Below are 19,883 nucleotides of genomic sequence, written 5' to 3'. Positions count from 1 at the left end.
TGGTGGCCGTTTCCCCGCCGGGGCTCGGGCTGCGGCGCTTGTGCTCCGCAGCAGCCGCCTCCCTCCGGCCCGGCGGGGCTGTGGCGGGAGGTGACACCCCGCGCTTTCTCCGCGGCGCCGCTTAACCCCGCCGGGGCCAAGGCCGAGCTGCGCACCCGCCAGGCATCTGGGTGCGGGGGGGGCAGGCCGGCTGCTTCCCGGATAGCGGCGCCCGCGCTACTTTTCTATTCCTCTTCCTACTTCCCCGTTCGCTTTCGGCGCCCGGAGGCAGGAAGGCGTATGGATATTCCCGCCCCCCCAGTCTTTTTGCACTGTCCCCGCTCGCCTTGGGCGCGCCTCCCTCCCGCCCGTGGCAGCGCGGGCCCTCGCGGAGGTGCCAGGTCAGAAAACACCGGCCCAGCTCCTGCCCCTCCCCCGCCCCCGGGCGCGGTGCTGAGACTTGAAAATTGCGCTGGGTCAGAGGATTTCTCCGCTCCCCCCCCGCGCGCACACGCCCCGCGGATCCGTCCCCTCGGCTGCGTGCCAGCAGCGCGTGCGTTTCGCTTCGCACCCTCCTCTCCGCCACGAACGAGTTAAGTGAACCACGTAGGAGGGACCTAGGGCAGAGTTGGGGTGCAGAAGTGCTGCAGGAAGGATCTCTGTGTCCACGGCTGAAAGCTTGTGGTCTTAAAGTGAAATGCAAAAACTTCGCATTTCCAGCCTGTTCACTGCTGCGTTGTGATTCAAGGTACTTTCTGTGTAACGGAGGAGTACAATAGTTTAAGAAGACTTTCTTCTGAGAAGCCTTTGGACCTGGGGGGGAGGGGGATGCGGCTTGTCTTTTTTCCGGTTTTTCTCTTTTCCTTTTCTTTTTCTCTCTCTCTTTTTTTTTTTTTTTTTTTTTTTTTTTTTTTTTTTTTAATTCATCTCACACAGTCCTTTTCTCAGCTCCAGTGCCTTAACTTCTCTGTGAAGTTTTATTTCCTGGTAGACAGAAAATTCAGTTTAATCATTGAAGTTGTGATATTGCTGGGAACTTGCTGAAGTTTTGGACTTATTTCTTCCAGTTTACATGATTGCTACTGGACTATTGGCTTGTTTGTTTTTTAATAAACTTTTTTTAACATGGTGTGGGAATGTGTACAAAGATTTTATTTATTATGTAGCTGAGCCTGTGCTTTTAAAATATAAGTATTTTAAAAGCTTTTCAGTGGAAGAAAACTTGCAAAGACTGAGTTTCACTTTCAGGGAAATAACTGTCCTGACTCAATTCATTTAGAAAATGTAAGTTAGTACTGTACAGGTGCGTATGCATTGTCAGTCTTTGACAGTCATGGACATAATATACAGAGGATACATCATTTCCATCTGTTTTTTAAATAATTAAACTTGTATTTATTATGTATTTGACTACATCAAACAATTACCCTTTGTGGCTGCATTTTCTTAACTTCACCATGCCCATATTTTGTAACTATATAAAAGTGGGTGTGGCAAAAAAAAAGCAGGAGACAATTGGATATCAGTAGACATTGGATATGCAGGTAACTTATTTTACCTGATATTTGATTTCCTCCTTATTTGACTGTATAAACAAAGTGATATTTTTCTAAACAGAACCTGGAAGAACTGATTGCATTTTTCACCTTGTTTAACTGATGCTTACTTGCCCTTAAACAGAGTTACTTTTTGAGGAAATAACCGTGAATTTCTGGCTCTAAGCATCTGTATTACCATTAGAGAGACGAATGCAAGTTGAAATTACCCGCTTATGACCATAGATTGCTACACTTTATCATGAAACCTAATCAATACAGTTTTTATTAATTTGTTTCTATTAAGCCTGTTGGGCTATCTTGGCTTTCAGAAAGACATTTCAAATAAACTACAGTTGTCTTCTTAAAGACTGTAAGTTGCATTGAAGACTTCCGAGAAGTACAAGCTCTCTTGTAAGTGTAAATCGACCAAAGTTTAAAGGAACTTCTGATTTATTTATTTTTTATATATATAATTTTTTTTTTTGTAACTTGGAGCAGTGTGCACGTGTGCCTGAATGTGGCTGGTATTACATTTAAAATGTACTGTGATGGCATTTTTAAGGTGGAGCATACACCTACTAAATATTAAAGTTACACTATGCCCTATCTTCTTTGGTTGGATTTTTTTTTTCTATTTTTTTTTCCTTTTTTTTCTATTGTTTTTCTTTAGGATTGGGACTTATACTGTTCTATCTGAAATGCAGAGCTAGGAGGAAATCTTATTTCTGAACAAATAGTTTTGATATCCTTAATTAACTGTATGGCGATGTGTCAGAACATGTAGTTATATACAGCTTAAAGTGCATGCATACTCCCTGCCTACACACATTCTAGGAAAGGTGTATGTTTTATCCATTTTGGATGTCCTAAGGCTATTCTAACAGGTGTATCAATTTTTTGGTAGTGTTTTGTGTGTCTCTATGTGCATAGTTTAAATTTATATGGGAAGAATAGTGTTGAAGCACTTGCTCTTATAGCAATTTACTATTCTTTGCTATCTGCTTGGGGAAGCATTATATTAAAAGGAACTGGGGAACTTTTAACATTATACTTCATGTGTATGCTGCAGGTATTTGCTTTCTTAGATGTAGTCTTCCCCTTCCCTCCCCTCCCCCCCTCACTAGTTACTAATCATTCTAGTAACTTACATTCATTACTCATTTCATCACAGACTGTCAAAGGTAGAGTGCATCTAAGATTTATTTTTGGGTGTATTTGGAAACCATAGAGAGTGAAGTTTAGGTGTATTGTGCCCTAGTTAAAATGGGTTTTTATAGTACAGTTTTAGAAATAGAAAATAGCTTGTTTTGGACAGAATAATAAATATACTTTGCAAATATTCTGTATGCATATCACTGCAACTTCTAAATACCTAATATATAGCACTAGACTCCTCATCAGAATGTTCTGTCTTACAAGCAGTACATTTTAGAATATTTTATTTGAACAAACCATATAATTTTATGTTATCGTAGATGGTTTTATTATGTTTCTGTGATTCTTCTAGAAATGCTGTAGTTTAGAGTAAAGTTACCTATTTTTCTTGACTGAAATAGTAATGTATTTTACATTAGAAATATCACCCACACATATTGAAGGAATGGCAAGAGAGAAACTGATTGCCTTTTTGTATTTTATCTTTACTTCAGTCAACAAACCAACATTATTTATTTATTGCTCTGACATTGACACTAGCTCTATAGGTTTGCAAGGTATCTGCTGTCTTAATACATATTGTAGATACCATAGATCTACTTGGGTTTAAAAAGGAAGCCATCATGGGAAATCCCTATTTCTGGGTAATAAAATGTATTTGGGAGATGGCTAGAATTGGCTTGGTTTGAAATCTTCTGTTTCTGTTTTTAATAGCATTTAAATCAATACATGTATTGATGTTTAACCCTTTATAGTAAACTTTTTAAAAAATCTAATTTGCATAACAGAAATATTTTGGAAGCTGTCTATTAGAGATCTGATGGGTCTGTAATAAATAATTTAGTCAGGGTGGGGGGGGTTGTTTGTTTGTTGTGTGTGTGTGTGGCTTTCCAGTAGTCTTGCATAGAGATTAGGGAAGAACAATGAAACTTCAGTTCTTCAGCATATTTATTTATTTATTTATTTACTATTTTTAACTTTTTTAATTAATATTTTTCATCTAATTGTAGCTTACTATATCTACCTTTATGGAAAACAATACATTTATAAAGGCTTTCTTTAATCATAGATGCTTTCAAATTTCAGCAGTTAGCTAAATATACAGTACAAGCATGCCCCCTTTTATTGCTGTGTAAATACACAATTAGAATGTATAGATAGTTATGGGTAACTCTTCTGAAATCTTAGTAAATATTTTAGCAAAATAAATCAAGACATTCTCATATTACCTGAAAATGAAAAATAGCAGTGGCTGTTGGTCCTCGTTAATATCTAAAGAACCACTATTGGGTGTGAGTGGGGGGAACCTACCTTGACTATTTAGGTTCTAAAGTGTTCAGAAATAAGTGTTTGCACTCTGAAAATATCATTAATAAACCTATAGAATTAACTCACATGCCCACTAATTTGTATTCTAATATGAAATGCTTAATTGGATTTGATTTGTTTCCAAGGGAAAAAATAATTACCCTGATTATGATTTAACATGTTTTCATAATATTAAGTTTCAAACTTAAGATTTTAAATTTGTGTTTATATTTTAATATGTTAAATATTAGTATAAAAACTTGAGGGAAATTTTTTACCAAATAAATTATTTTATGTGGCTTTGGATCATTTTCAAGTTTTGTTCTTAAGAGGGTGGAAATAGGGAAGACATGTTGGAAGAAAGGGACCTAGAAGTAAAGAAAATTTATTTTTTACAATAAAAGTAACCTTGTTTATTAAATGATACAGTTGCTGTCTTTAATGAATTTTGAAAATACAATTAAGGAGTAAAAAGCAAATCCTATTGAAAATATTTTCTAAGCAGGTGACAAGATCAGGACAGCTGCTGCTTATTTAATAGACTTAGGGTGTATCTTGTCAAAGCACATAGTACTGATGCTACAAAAAAATAATCGGATAATTTTGCTCCTTGAATGTATTGCTTCCTTCTGTAGATACTTGAAAGTGACCTTCTATTATTAGGTTTTTCCTTATTTTTATCCACCAAATATATTTTCCGTCAAAATGTATGGTATTATGATGACAGAAGAATATTATTCAATATGGTGTAAAATAGCTTATATGCATAATACAGTTACTCCTCACTAACATGTTGATGATGCTACTGATATCTTGGGAAAAACGGGTTAAAACTTTTTAAAGAAAGCAGCACATGGTAAACACTTTAACAGTCCGTAGCATATTTTTAGAGCTATCAGAGTTAGCATGCACACAATAATTATTTAAATAGTTTTTAAGTTAGTTTTTTTCCCCTCCTAATCTTTCTCTCCCTCCTCACACTTCTGCAAAAATGTTACAGGGAGAATGAAAGCAGAAACATGTTAATCTGATTTGTTTCAGAAGGTTTCTGATAATAAAGAAGCATATCACAGGTGTTCCTAATCAAGTCAGTTAGGCAAAAAAAAAAGAGTATTTTTAAAATTAGGGTTTCCTGTAATGCAGACAAAGTGAGGGTCAATTTGATGACCTACATCTATGTTTGGGGATCGACCATGAAACTCTGGGTGTTGGAAATATGTTATAATACATGACATTTTTATTGCAGGTTTTGACCTTTCAATAGAGAGCTGATTCTGGAGAACAACTTACTTCTGTGATTGAAAAATTCTCTCTGAAAAGCTGATGCAGTATAAGTATGGTATATATTGTATTAACATACCCCTTATTGCATATGGTTTTTTGTTTTTTAAATGTGTGTAGTAATGGAGGTTCTCTGGCTTATTCAAAATGACCCTGTTTTGCTGAGGTAGTTAAAGATTTTTTTTGTTTGTACAAGTTATTCTTCTTTACACTCACTCTGTAAAGTTTTTAAAGACTTTTTTTATTTAGTCTCCATTTCCTTCTGAAGACAGGCTATGTGTTAAGTGGCCAAAATATGTACAAAAAGCTGAGTTTGCAACAGCCTTGATCATTGGAGTTGCATACATTCTCCATATAGTGTTGTTCTCATAGTCTTATACTGGAAATTGCTCCAACTGAAAGCTGCTGTTCTTGGGGAGGGGGGGAGTATGGACGATATATTGTTTATTTTTAAGTAACTATTCTATTATCAGCAGGGTGTATTAAAGAGAATAATAGAGAACCAGTTGGGTGCATTTCAATGTACTCTGCAAAATTTATTTAAAAAGATATTATTAATTGGCCATTTGACAAGTAAAGCAGCAGCATAGAACATGCAAAATTGTCTTTTTTTAAAGGCCACCACCCAGGAAAATATAGTCAGAAATTTAATTTATTTTAGGTATTTTTTCAATAAATACACCAATTGTATGGAGTAAAACAATAAATAATTTAATAATATGCATAGAATATACCATACTCATCTCACAAGTCCTTCTTCAGTAAGAATGCTAATTTGGTTGAAAATGAGAAATCTATTCCAAGTAATACAGACCTATCTATTGGCATATGAATAATCTCAGCTAACTATTAAAATAAATACCTAAAATTTTTAAATATAATTATACTAAGATCAAATAAATGTGTTTAAACACTAAACAGAACAGGAATTTTAAGATTCTTATCTTTCATAAAGTGTATTGTGGCAACAACTAATTTTATGAACAAACGGTGACATCAGTAAACTCAGAATTCGGTGCGTCTCCAGTTTTTATCTTTCATCAAGATTTACTGCTTTTAAATGTACATATTTTGTATGAAATAATTCTAGCAAGGTAGAAGCTATATATTTTGTAAAACAAAAATTTTAGATGGCCCATATATTTGCTGATAATACCTTTAAAAAAATCTACAAATTCATTTATACATAAACTCATCACTTATCCTTGCTCTGTAGCTGAGTTCAGATCTCTGTGAAAGATTGCTAGCTCTTGCCATTACTATACCTTCTGTCATATAGTAACTTGGACAATTTTTTTTTCTTGAAAACTGCATAGAAAATATTCCTTTATAGTATTACAATTTTGTAAGGAACTTGTCTGCTGCACACAATTATCAGGTATGAAATTCAAAACTTTGAGTACACAATATAAAATCTTGATATTATTGGAATACAGGGTAACTTTGCTTTTAATAAAACTTAGACCATATCCCTAATTTATTTTGTGGCGAGAAAGAACTACTTTAATTTTTTTTTAAGTAAGAAAAGTAACAATTTTCTTGTGACTTATTTTTTTTTTAAACATATACATACACACATTACCTTGAAATTAAGCTTGATGTACCATGGTTTTTAATCTTACAAGTTCTTCACAACTTTTTTTGTCTTGGTGTAGATACTGTAACATTATGAATAATTTGACTTTCTGGTTCTGTAAGAATGAGGGCCTTGCATAATATTTTTGCAGGTTTTTGGGTTTTTTTATACTTTCTTCCCCCCCACCCCCGGACAAAAGCTGTTCAATCTTGTTAATGAAAATCAGGAGTATATTGCAAGGCAAAAGTATTAAACTCTCCCAAGTGAAATATTTAAAAGATTGAAAGCTTGATGGAGTATTCCTTGGTCTGATACAAACTGAGGGCATCTCTAATGCAATATTTTGCTGGAAAATTATAGATTTAAACTATAAATTCCAAGGATTATTGTAAATTTAGGGCCTAATTCTGGATACCCTTAAATACACAAATAGTCCTAATAACTCATTTGTATGAGTAAGGATTTGCAGGATCATGACCTTGGTATTTCCAATCTTTTTTTTCTTTTGTATTTTTTTTCAAAATAATTAATTTCCTCTAATTTAATATATTTGTAATCGCAACATTTTTCCTTTTAATAAAATAAATATGTTAAGAACTATCTTGAGGTCAGTAGTTGTCAGCTTTCATTAGAAAAATCACTTTTCAGGTGTTGGTTTGCTCTAAAACTTTTCCTTAGTGAAACTTAAGCATGTCTGTTTTGCCACCCCAAAGTGCATTTGAAATTTTTTTTGAGATTTGTGCTTTTTCTCTCACTTAGGTTCCACTATTGCAATCCTTACTTAAGGAAATCTCATGTGGCTGTATTGAAAGCTTAGCATAAATGAGGACTGCAGGGCCATGTAGTTAAAATTTTGGTATGACTTACAAATTGTATACTTTATCTACTTAAATCACTCTGCATTATTGAACAATAATGAGTTTAGAATGGATAAAAATACCTAAGATATATGCAAGGGTAAAACTCTAGCAAAGTAACTTTTCTTAGGCATTTTTTATCATTCATACTTTAGGTTTATACACACGACCATACAGATTTTGTTGGGTAAACAATAGTTTTGAGAGCTGACAACACATGCTTATATAATAGATTATAACTGCTCTAAAAGAGCTGTTCCAGATTACTGTGTCAACTCTGTTTTCTTTAAAGGCTTCTTTTGCTTTTCAAAGTTAACTTAAATAATTTCCCTGAAGGAGATATACAGCTATTTAATTTGTGCCTACTCTTTAACCATGCATGTAAAATCATCAACTGTTTGAAAACCCTATGACATCTTAGTCAAGACGCACTTTAATTTTGGAATCTATAATAACTGAATTTTCTGGTTTCTGTTTAAACTGGGTTGAGCCTTACTACTATTTTAATGTAAACTATTGCATGCTAGATGTGTTAATTTTACATCTGACCCACTTTATACTTAATTCTTCCTCCTTTTCTCCCAACACAACATTTTTTAAGAATCAGCACACTGAAAAATAATCACATTTAATGATTCATTAAAAATATTAATTCTTTACATTTAAATCTTTGTTCTTTTACCCAAAAGCTTTTGGAAAGTGGGGAGTGGCTCGCTTGTCAGGTTTTATTTTTACCACAAAACTTAGCAAAAATGCTTCAAAAACAATTTTATGGATTAAGAAGTTCTGTTTTTGTTTTTTGTGATCAGATTTCACTTAAATATCAGCAGAACAGAGTGAATAGTGTATTAATCTACCTTGTTTCAGTTGGATCCCTTGCTTGTCAGTTTTAAAACATATTAGTTTGAAGGTGTGGTTGAAGAGACAGCTGATTGACTACTGTGTTTGAGTAATGTACTATTAATACACACTAACTTTAAGTTTATTTGAAATATTCAGATACTTCAATTATTTTTAAAGAAAGGCAGTTAGTCACGTTAGTCTGAAGTATTTTTGAGTGAATAATGTGAATAACTTATTTTCTGAGGGAATTCTTTTTCAGTCTCTTATTTCTCTAAATGTTTGCTTGCAGTATTTTAAAAGGAAACCATTTCTTTCGTAATTGAATTATTCTCGAATGTCTTAATCTTTGTCTCGCTATTTCATACTATTTTAAAGTAAAACAGCTTTTTTTAAAAAATGCTATTTCAATGCAAGTAAAAAGTGCATATTACTAAAAATATTTTACACTATGACTTGAACTCACTAACCTTTAAGAATTTGCTCTTAAGTAAGGTTTGTGAATATTTTTGTTGTTTTTGTTTTTTTTTTTAATTCATTGGCCTTTGTTGTTAATGGTGATTTTGAGTTCAGTGAAATTACTGGGTCTAAGTGGCAAGGATTAATGTTGTTAATATCCATGAAAATAATTGTAAAACCATAATCATGTTGACTGCTTCAACTGACTTTTATTTTTCATACTTAAAGGTACCATGTCTAATATATTAAATGTCCCAAATGATGCCATATGTGAGGAAATTTTGTAGCAAATTGAGAAAATCACAGGATTTGACTTGGAGTTGCTCACTAAATCGCAAGGGGGGCAGGGGGGATTGCCCTTTAAATCGGGCAGGTGATGCAGTCTCTAGATTGTTAGCATATGGAGAAGCACAGTTCTCCCAGATGCCCTGCAGTGTAAGATATCCCATATATCTTCCAGGAAAGGGAGCTTTGAAAAGGAGGGTAACCTATTTCTCAAGATGCTTCCTTATAAGACCCTTCATCTCCCCAGCAGAAAACATACACACAAAACATTCAAATTCCTTGTAATGTAATGATGACAGGATTAGCACTATCATGTACAGACAGATTCCTGATGATCAGAATGGAATTATCTCTTCATGTCCTTCCCCCCCCCCCCCCCCCCCCCCCCAATTTACAGAAGGCCTTCAGAAAAAGGGGAAATGATTTTGCTTAACACATTGCTGTAGCTGCTTTGCTTGCTATTTCTAGACAGTATTTGTAGAGATTTTTACCACAAGTCCATCCAAATAAGGTGTTTTGGCCAGTAGGTGGAGAAAATATTAATTGGAGGTTGTAGTTTTGAGTCACACAGATGTTCTTGAAACAAAGGCCTGCACCAGGATTTCTTGCATTACTTATATATATTTCTCTGGTGTAGATAGCTGGGGTTATTAAATACATTTGGCTTGTTACTTTGATTAGTAAAAATATAGATGTGATTCCAAAATTAGTTTCTCTTTGTTCACATCAGTGGGAGATACAAATATCATTTGAAATACGACTATGGGGAGAGACCTGCTGTGTTTCCTTCCCCCCCCCTCCCTCCCCCCAATGCTACAGCCAGGATTAAAATTTAGATCTTAATCTACAACTCAGACTCTTGAATTACCGCTTGGAGAATAATTTGTTCTAGAGCATCAGTGGTGGAAGACAGTGTTCCAGCTTTATACTAGTCACTTTCTCTAGGTTCTGATTTCACCTATGGTGTCACAGGTACAATGATTTTGATACTAAAACTTGCTCATCTTTTTCAAATTGATACTTCTACAGATTTTATTTGAGAATTTGATACTAGTGTATGAACAGTTAACATAATAAGTACAAATGCCTTGACATGTATACTTTCATTTAAAATCATTCCATTTAGGAAGTAAGTAAATTTTCCCAGTTTTTTTGTGTAATATTCAGTTTGTCAAACCCACATGCCAGATTGATGATTCTGGTATGAAGATAGTAACTTAACATGTTGGCTATAATTACATGCATGTGTGCGCACACACAGTTTTAGACTGCAGAATAATATAATTTTCTTAGTGATCTGTGTGACCAATTTTCCATTATATAGAAAACTACTTAGAACTTGTCACTTATAAATGTATTTTACAGATCTTTCCTATTCAGCACAGCATTTCATCACATTTGAGAGTTTTGCTAACTAGTAAAGGACTTCACCTTTATTCCATAGGAATTTGCTTTTCTCTGGATTCCAGTTAAAAAAAGTCTCTACCTGCCCCAGTAGGCATAACTTGCTCAGTGTGGTTAGCTTTGTCTCTGTATTAGACCATTCAACTGTCATCTTAAAGGTATGGATTTTCATGTGGTGAGATGCTAGTATAGATGTATCTAAATGCAGTGGCTTTTATGATTAAATATGGATAAAAAGCAAAGTATGTTGTGAGCAAACATGTTTTAAATTGGCCTTAGCCTATCAATACCCAAGAAATGATTATTCTTGACCCTTTCTAACTTATTCACACCAGCTGCACTAATAACTAAAAAAAAGAGCAAAATGTTGTAAAATTATAAGCAAGCGCAGTTATTTTTAAAAACCAAGGCTAGTGAACCAGACATAACATCTTTATAGATGTACCCATTAATAGCTTATTACATAATTAAGTGGAGCTAATATTTTTAGAAAATGTATACAGTAAACACTTTGTGAAGATTTAAGTCATAATATAAGCCTTCAGTAAGGTGTTTTGATATTAAAGATTTGAGAGATGGAGAGACTGTCAGGTTATTTTTGTGCATTTTATCTTGCTGTGTAATGAACTGCTTAGTATCAATGATCTGGAACTGCTCATCAGTGATCTGGAAGATGGTATGGAGTGCACCCTCAACAAGTCTGCAGATGACACCAAGCTGAGGAGAGTAGTAGATATGTTGGAGGGTAGAGTTAAGATTCAGAGAGACTAACAAATTGGAGGATTAGACCAAAAGAAATCTCATGATGTTCAATAAGGACAAGTGCAAAGTCCTGCACTTAGAATGGAACAATCCCACAGACTGCTACAAGATTGGGACCAACTGGCTAAGCAGTACCTCTGCAAAAAAGTACCTGGGGTAGACAGTAAGCTGAATATGAGCTGACATGTGCCCATATTGCAAAGAAGGCTAACAGCATACTGGGTTACATTTGTAGGAGCATTGCCAGAATATCAGGGGAAGTGTTTCTTCCCCTCTATTTAGCACAGGTGAGGCCACATCTGGAGTACTGTGTCTAGTGTTCAGTCCCCCACCACAGAAAAGATGTGGACAAATTGGAGAGAGTCCAGCGGAGGGTAGCAAAAATAGTGAGGGGGCTGGGAGATATGACTTATGAGGAGAGGCTGAGGGAGCTGGGCTTATTTAGTCCAGAGAAAAGGAGACTGAGCGGGGATTTAATAGTAGCCTTCAACTACCTGAAGGGTGGTTCCAAAGAGGATGGAGCTAACCTGTTCTCAGTGGTGGCAGATGACGGAACAAAAAGCAGTAGTCTCAAGTTGCAGCAAAGGAAGTTTAGGTTACATATTTGGGGGGGGGGGGGGAATTTTCACTGGGAGGGTAGTAAAGCACTGAAACAAGCTACCCAGAGGGGTTGTGAAATCTCCATACTTAAGAGTTTTTAAGACCCAGCTAGACAAAGCCTTAGCTGGGATGATCTAGTTGGGGATGGGCCTGCTTTGAGCAGGGGGTTGGACTAAGATTCACACAGATTCACAGAAATTTAGGGCTTGAAGGGATCTCATGAGATCATTGGGTCCAGCCGCCCTGCTCTGGGTAGGAAAGACTGCTGGGGTCAAATAATTTATCTGAACAAGAAGAAGCACCGGAGCTTTCTGCAGCAAAAAACTCTTTGGATAATCTACAGGCTGACAGCTCAAAAGTTGCTTCTTCTGACAGATGCCACATGGTTTCCTGAGCCTCTTCCTGATGTCCCTTCTAACCCTAATTTTCTATTATCTTGCTTAGGGACTCTAGAACAGCACTTTGCAAATAATGTGTTCTGGAGAACAGCTCTCCCCATGTCTCTAGAACCCTGTGAAATATCCAAGGTCATTTTGTCATTTTCTGCAGGTCTGATCACCAGCTCCTGATAAATGAGACTACCTATACGTAGTCTAATAGTCACGTTGCACCAGACATCTTAACCAATATTGGAGCTTCAGAATGGAAATTAGGTCATCGCACAAAATAACATCCAACAATAACCGACTTTCATGAAACGACAAAAAATGAAAGCAGAAATTTTAACTTGTTAACGTGCCATATGCTCTATTAGCTTTTCTTTTTCATTTATGTGTTGTTTAGTTTATTCAAAAGTATGTGTAGGTTTTCTGCTTCTAGGGAGTTATTTTTTAATATCTTGCAGTGTTTTTAGTGATCTCTGAATTTTTTGCTTTGTTTCCTCCTCCTGTGTAAATTGGTAGTGTAGGCCCTTGCAAATGCTTTTGCTTTCATGCATGTAAATATTCCAGCTGGACTACTCTCATATCTAAAAGTGAGCACATCTTCAAGTGTTGATAGAGTTTGGAGACTTACTCAATTGCCAGAAGACAGGTGAGAAGCTACCAGTGGGAGAACTAGTATTTTCATACCACTTCAGTTAAAATAACACCACTCCTTCTTTTTGTTACCAGTTTGATTCCTGTCCTGGCATTATACAGTCAGATATGGATGGTTCTATTAATATATCTTGAGTATATCTTTTTAGGGTTTTATCTGTTGAATATTTGTGAGAAATATTGAAGGTCCAAGAATAAATTGCAGTAATGCTCTACAGACCAATATTACACTATTATTCTGTTCTGTCTGTAAACAGGTACATTCATTTGGCACTCTGAAGAAGAGATTATTTTGGCAGTATCTTCCCACCCCTTGACAAAAAGATGATACATCTGACTCAGAACTGGAAAGGGAAATCTGCCAGTTTACGTCAACTCCTAACTTGTGGGCTTCTGTTCACCACAAGGACAATTGGGTGAACAGAAATTACTTTGCCAGTAATTCTTGGAAGATGAGGAAGAAGAGTCATCTCCAAAAAGACATGTGGTGCCTCACACTGTAGGCCTGGGCCTTCTGTATTTATAGGAAAAACATAGTATAATGTAAGGTGTTCTTACACTTAATTTAATTCGGAAACCAGCAAATAAGATTGTTCTAGAATCTAAAGTTTAAAATGGGGAGGAGCCACCTTGAGATTTGTGATGCAGAATAAGATCAAAAGAATATGCTTCCATTCAAAAATGCAAGAAATCTATTTTGAAGGTAATAAGGTAAGTTCTTTGAATTTTCCAAACTTACCTTAATCTTTTTGTCTGTGTTCCAACTGAGTTAATCTTTTCATTCCTAGTCTGACTCAAAATGGGCTTCCTGCTATTAACTTGGGGGCAGAATTATCTGTTTTTGAAAATTTGTCTCTTTTTTCCAAGTCTTATTTAATAAATGATGACATTTTGAACTGTTAGAGTAAATTACTAATAGAATCAGTTTACCTCTCCAGTACCCTTGAGGTCGGTAAATACTATTCTCATTTTTCACGTGTGAAAGTGATTCTCTCCTTTCCCTTGTACATACACCCTTTCTGATGCGTGAAACATGATATACAATTCAGTTGAGTCAGAGAACCACTTTGTATAGCTTAGGAGTAAGGAAGCTCCTCCAAGAAGAAAACTGCTATTTGCTTAATAGAGTATTTACTCAAATATGGTATTAAGCAAATAGATGACTGACTTATAAGACGACCCCCCACCCCAATAATTAGAGTCTATATATGGAAAATGTATACACTTGTAATGATTTTCCAGGTATAGTGTCTTTAATTATTAGAGGTTTGCCTTGAATTTGTCCCTTTCCCTGCTACAACAGAGAGAAGAAATATGGGGGATCAGGTAGCCGTTTGCTCTGTGCTTGCATCCACCTTTTTCCTTGGTAGCCCCTTCTCCTCCTTACTGTCAGACCCTGCTGTCCCAGAGCTTGTGGAAGTGCGGAACAACTTTGAAAACAATAACCTTGAAATTTAAACAGAGCTATAGCAATTTTCATATAGCACCTAGGCACTTGGCTCATCCAGAATTGATGCATGTAACCTTTTTTTGAAACTGCTGCAAGTTTTGGCACAAGTTTCACAAACACAGTTTTGAGCAACACTACTTATATCTAGTATTAACTATGCATGGTATTAGTCCAAAGCCCAAACAGTTTATGATTTATCTTAGTTCATCAAGCTGGGCCCTATGGCATTGCATACAGTTCACCCAGAATCCCTCAGTTGTGCCCTCTCTCAGTCTGGCACATAAGATTAGGGTGGCCCTGCCCTCCATGGTTATCCCATTGCTCAGTATGTGTATATACTCCAGATAGACCTTCTTCCCCTCCCCACCACACATCCATAAAGGGCCCATGTGCTAATTACCCTTCACTTATGACAAGAACACTTGGTTCCAGTCATAAGTCATGAGATGCTTCAAAAATTGATGTGCAGATAAGGCACAGGGCAGCCTAGTCTGGCTTCACCATGTGGAGTGTGGACCACATTAATCATATATAATGCCCCAGGCTGAGAGGGTGCAACAGAGGGATTCTGAGTAAACTGTATGCAGTTAGTTGTGGCTCACCATGACTTGGAAAAAGTGCCAACAGTGAGGTGGATTGCATTTAATGGGCCAGTAGCATGTGTCTTATTCAAATGAGCTGCACTAACCTATCTTTGTGGTATCCATCAAGATCAAATGTAGGGGTGTCAAAGCTGGCCCTTCCAGTGCTGACCTGGTACTGCAGTATCTCCAGCCCAGTGCCATTTTCCTATGGAGCCAATTGCGGGGTGGGGGACACACTGTCATCTCTTTGAATAAATACAGTAGATGATTAGCATGGATAGTTAACTTCTTTCTTTAAAAGAAAAAAAGGTATATCAACTCTTAATAGTCAAAACAGGAAGAGTATAATGGCCTTCCTGTACTCTTAGGTTTGTAGATGCTTACTAAATGTTTGGCAGAGTTGGGACTAGAATGGGACTAAATTTCTATTCCCCTGCTTTAGGTATTAAACTGTATTTCTTTTCTTTGATATATCAACTCTTTATGGTATTTTGATTAATTGTTAAAGGTTTCATTTTAAGCCTGTTATTAAATACCTGGTCTAATGTGGAATAGCAGGAAATGTTTGGTATCTCTGTTCTTTGTAATGCATAGGGATGATAAATTCTTTTCTGTTGACAAAACTAAAAAAAAAAATTTGGATTCTACCTAGGTCACTCTAGACTAGAGATTCAAAGGTGACTTTTACATACTGGATTAGCAACCAATATTGACTGCCTTGGAAAATTGTAGAAGTATTGGGTAGCGGCTTCTCAAACGGAGCCTGTGAAAAAATCCTCGGGTTTTACACACACTTTAGAATCTAATATCCTGCCCACAGATGTTCAACTACAAAATAAAAAAAGGCTTTGAAGCCAGTAGTAGTTCAGCTAAGCTGTTTTCTCTGTGTATTCACAGCTACCACGGAATGGAAATCCAAGTGAATGTAATTAAGAATCGTCTTCCTAAAGAACATCTGAAACTTCTGCTTCAATGACAAATTAAGAGCGCCAAGTACAATACATTCCCAAGAACAGCAAAAATGACAATTATTGTTCCTCTGTTGTGGTCTAGTGAGCTTCTGTACCCATGTCCTGGTTTGCTAAATATTTAGGTACAAATAATGTCTGGCCTTACCATGTTTCAGGCACTTACTAAAAAGGAAGTAATTGGTGTGATTTCATTGGGTCATAAAAGAAAAAAATAACACCATTTATCTCTGATATGGATGGCTGTGTCCAAAAAGGCCATCTTCTTTTAGAACGTAGAAGAAATGCATTGGTCTAGAGTCTGACAAGTTAATGAAACACAGACTGGCTGGTTTTGCTTGGACTCTTATGTCATTGTACTAATACCCTGGTCCTAGAATCTCTAAAAGCCACGCCGAAAAAAAGACTTGACTCTTGGGCTTGATTCAATGTTCTTTGCTAAAGACCAATTTTATTTCATCTTAGTTGTTTTATAGAAGGACTATAAATATCAAGTTCGTTCACTTGCATAGCATTTTGGGGGTAGGGAGGAAGAATATTCTGAAAGTCTGCTTTGCTTTTTTAGAATTTTGATCGGATTCCAATAAAGTATCAAATTAAAAGACCAAGTCAGATTTGACCCTTGCTGAGTTATATTCCCAGTTCCTTTGTAGGCCACATCCAGATGAGCGTGGATGTTTGATTCCCCCACAGACAAGTAGCAGTGCTGCTGCTACTTGTGCCACACACTCTGGCGCATGGTGGTTTACCCTGGGTGGGATAGGGGAGACTGGGGCCAGTAGCCTTACTTGGGGTCCTAGGAACCAGGAAAGCTACAGCTGCAGCACTCCTGCAGCTAGAAACCTGGACAGCAGCTGGAGCATGGCTCCACTGACCAGCCTACTGCCACATGTCACCCTGCTTTTTTTCCCCACAATTTTTTGACCCCAGGATTTCCTGGGGTCAAACTCCCCCTGCCCCCGCACACTGCAAAGTAGCAGGATGGAGAATACCTAAATGCATGGTGTGTTGCACGACAGAAGGATCTGTGGTGTCACATACTGCACAACCACACTCATCTGCATGTGGCCATAGTGTGGTTGTGTCCATTGGGTGCTAGAAAAAGTCAGATGTTGCTCAAGTGAGTTTTACTGGGAAAAGAAGAATTTTCACTTAAGGTTTTATATATTACAGAAATAGGTAATATGAAATGCTTTGACTAATGAGGAAACCATTTTCAGTAAAAACAGCCAGGTGGGCAAACAAGTCCGTACTGTGGATGTGTTCTGTTGATCATTTGAGCTGGTATATATTGCCACCCACCAGGTGGAAAAGAAGAAAAGCTTGAACATTCTCTACAGCAGGGGCGGGCAATTATTTCTAGTGGAGGGCCACTTACTGAGTTTTGGCAAGCCATCGAGGGCCTCATGACAGGCAGCCAGGGCAGATAAATATTAATTCTCTAAACTTTTTAAGGGTCCCATGGGCCAGATAGAATGGCCTGACGGGATGCATTTTGCCCACCCCTGATCTACAGTCTTCATTTCTACCAAATCATGTTTTTTCAGACAACGAAAACTAAAAGCTTGTACCCAAACTGTTTACTTTTCCCCTTATTCCTCAGGAAAAGTTCCGCATACTTGGAAGTTTTGCCTCTTTATCCTGTAGCCAGAGGGGAATCTTTTGGCAAAATAGCATGTGAATCAGCAAATCATTTCTAGGATCCATGTGTGGTTTTAGAAAAACTTTCAGAAAACATTGTTTGGTTTTGTTTTTTCTTAACAGCCTTTTCTAGTTTTCAAAAAAAATAAAAAAGGCCTAGAAACTTAGTTCCTTTAAGAGGAACATTATTTCTGCTAGAACAGGGGTTAGCAATCTATAGCCCGTCACCTGGAATGACCCTGAGCTGGGATCATTTCAGCCTGCAACCTGAAAAGATTGCCGATGACACGTCTAGAACAGTCATTTTATGCTAGCTTAGGTATTTATATATGGCCGGGGGGGTGTGAGGGGGAGTCCTTCAAAACACAGGGTATAGAAACCTAGCGTTGGGCAACTTTATGGAATTTGTAAAGTGGCTTATTTCTTTTGATCCTGGAATTTAATTTTGTATGCATGCTTTTGAACAGAGAAAATCGGTATAGATAACAAGTGTTCACATGCAGGTTTTTGCCTTATTGCATACCTAAGATACAGTGTACTCATAGGCCTCTAGAAAAGGATCTTGTAAGCCTTAACTTCAAAACCAGAGAACCTTGATTGTTGTTGTTGTTGTTGTTCCGTGCACAAGCTTTGTTAATACCCAGATCTTGTTGCACCTTGTAAGTTCTACCTGACCTAGAAATCATGTTGATACTTCAACTGATTGCAGACCATTTCCTTGAAGAGAGAGAGAGAGAAACAAAGAGGTTAAGCATATCTAAGATAATACTGTATCAGTGTCCTAAAAGAGAGAAGTTATTTAATTTTGTTTCACTAGATTCAAATTCAGAGCAGGCAACCTTAGTTTAAAGATTACAGTTAAAAAATGTTTAAATATATGGAAATACAGTATTAAGCTATTCCAACCAATTTCAGCATGCCTACATAATGACACTTTGATTCATAAAACAACCTTCCAACCCATGTGCCTTTTATCTTCTGTATGACAACAACTAGTCTTGAGGGTTTTCATGTACTCAAATGAGCATTAGGCATCCACAGCATGCACTGCATACATCAGATTAGTTCAGTACTTTTTTTCTATGACACCAGCTACACAAACATCTAAGACAGTGGTTTTCAACCTTTTTTTTTTTTTTTTTTTCATTTGTGGACCCCTTCAGAAATTTAGGAAGTGCCTTCAAAAGCCCCTGGAAAACTTTATATTTAAGACCGTCTTTTAATCATGTCTTGAATAGTTACCCATCCACGTGATCAGGCAATTAATGGTGCCACAAAAAGGAAATCCAGCCACAAAAATATTGCATAAGAAGTGTGTAATATTTTTGTGGCTAGTTTTTGTTGCACCTTAAATCAAACGTGTGGCAGGGTTAGGACTGCACCAAGGTCTCTAACTGGCTCAGGCGTGATCCCTACCAGCCAATAATTAGCTGATCACCATCTGGATCTGGGAACCACACCTTGGCTAGTTAAAGCCCCAGTGCCATCCAAGAGCCAACTAACAATCAGCTGATTGGCTGCTATCTGACTTCCAACTTGCCAGTGCAGGGGAAGCCTGGGATCATGACCCCAGTGCAGTCCTGACCCTAACATGCTTTCTCCCTGCGCTGGCAAGTAGGGCATGGTTGGGATCTAATCCCAAAATTGCACATTGTGTTGCACACACGTGGTATGGCAGGAGGCATGATAGTTGGGACTATGGATCAAATCCCATTGTGCTTTTAAATAAACATCTGTCAGTAGGCTAAGACCACTTATCCTGCATATGTGGCACAGATTTTAAATACTGTGCACCATTCCAATAAAGACTTGAAATCAGATGACCAAGGTGTATCTACCCCTGCATTGTGGCAGCGTAACTAACTCCATGGTAGGATAGTACTTGTGTGGCAGTATTATCCTACAGTGGAGCTGATTAGTTTACTCCATCCTAATGGCTCTACGTGTGTAGCTGGTGGTGTTCTACTGCAGAGCTGATTAGTCAGCTCCTCCATCTTTTGTAGATGGGCCTCCAGATAACCTTCATTCCAACCAATCTGCAAATATTGGCTTTTGCTCAAGAGTGTAACTCGCCTCCTCCCCCACCTCCCCAGGCCAGATGGACAGTGCCCCATCTGCCCATGTGCTGGATCTAGCCAATGCTTGTCATCCAGTGCCTG

The 19,883-nt window shown here is 37.1% G+C and overlaps 1 long non-coding RNA gene across 2 annotated transcripts; it reads left to right on the top strand.

Moving 5' to 3' along the window:
* The first annotated feature begins 347 nt into the window (after window positions 1–347).
* LOC102569969 (uncharacterized) lies at window positions 348–16,691 on the top strand. Of its 2 annotated transcripts, none has more exons than XR_002091442.2 (4): window positions 348–571; window positions 5,227–5,319; window positions 13,339–13,792; window positions 16,013–16,691. It is a non-coding gene; the product is annotated as an uncharacterized LOC102569969 (long non-coding RNA). The 2 variants fall into 2 exon arrangements; XR_002091441.2 differs by lacking the exon at window positions 348–571 and adding an exon at window positions 597–727.
* The last annotated feature ends 3,192 nt before the right edge of the window (window positions 16,692–19,883 follow it).

This window comes from Alligator mississippiensis, chromosome 1 (genome assembly GCF_030867095.1).
Source record: "Alligator mississippiensis isolate rAllMis1 chromosome 1, rAllMis1, whole genome shotgun sequence".
In the NCBI taxonomy this organism is placed as follows: Eukaryota; Metazoa; Chordata; order Crocodylia; family Alligatoridae; genus Alligator; species Alligator mississippiensis.
Note: the sequence above shows the minus strand (reverse complement) of the source record. Positions and strands in the feature narration are given on the sequence as shown.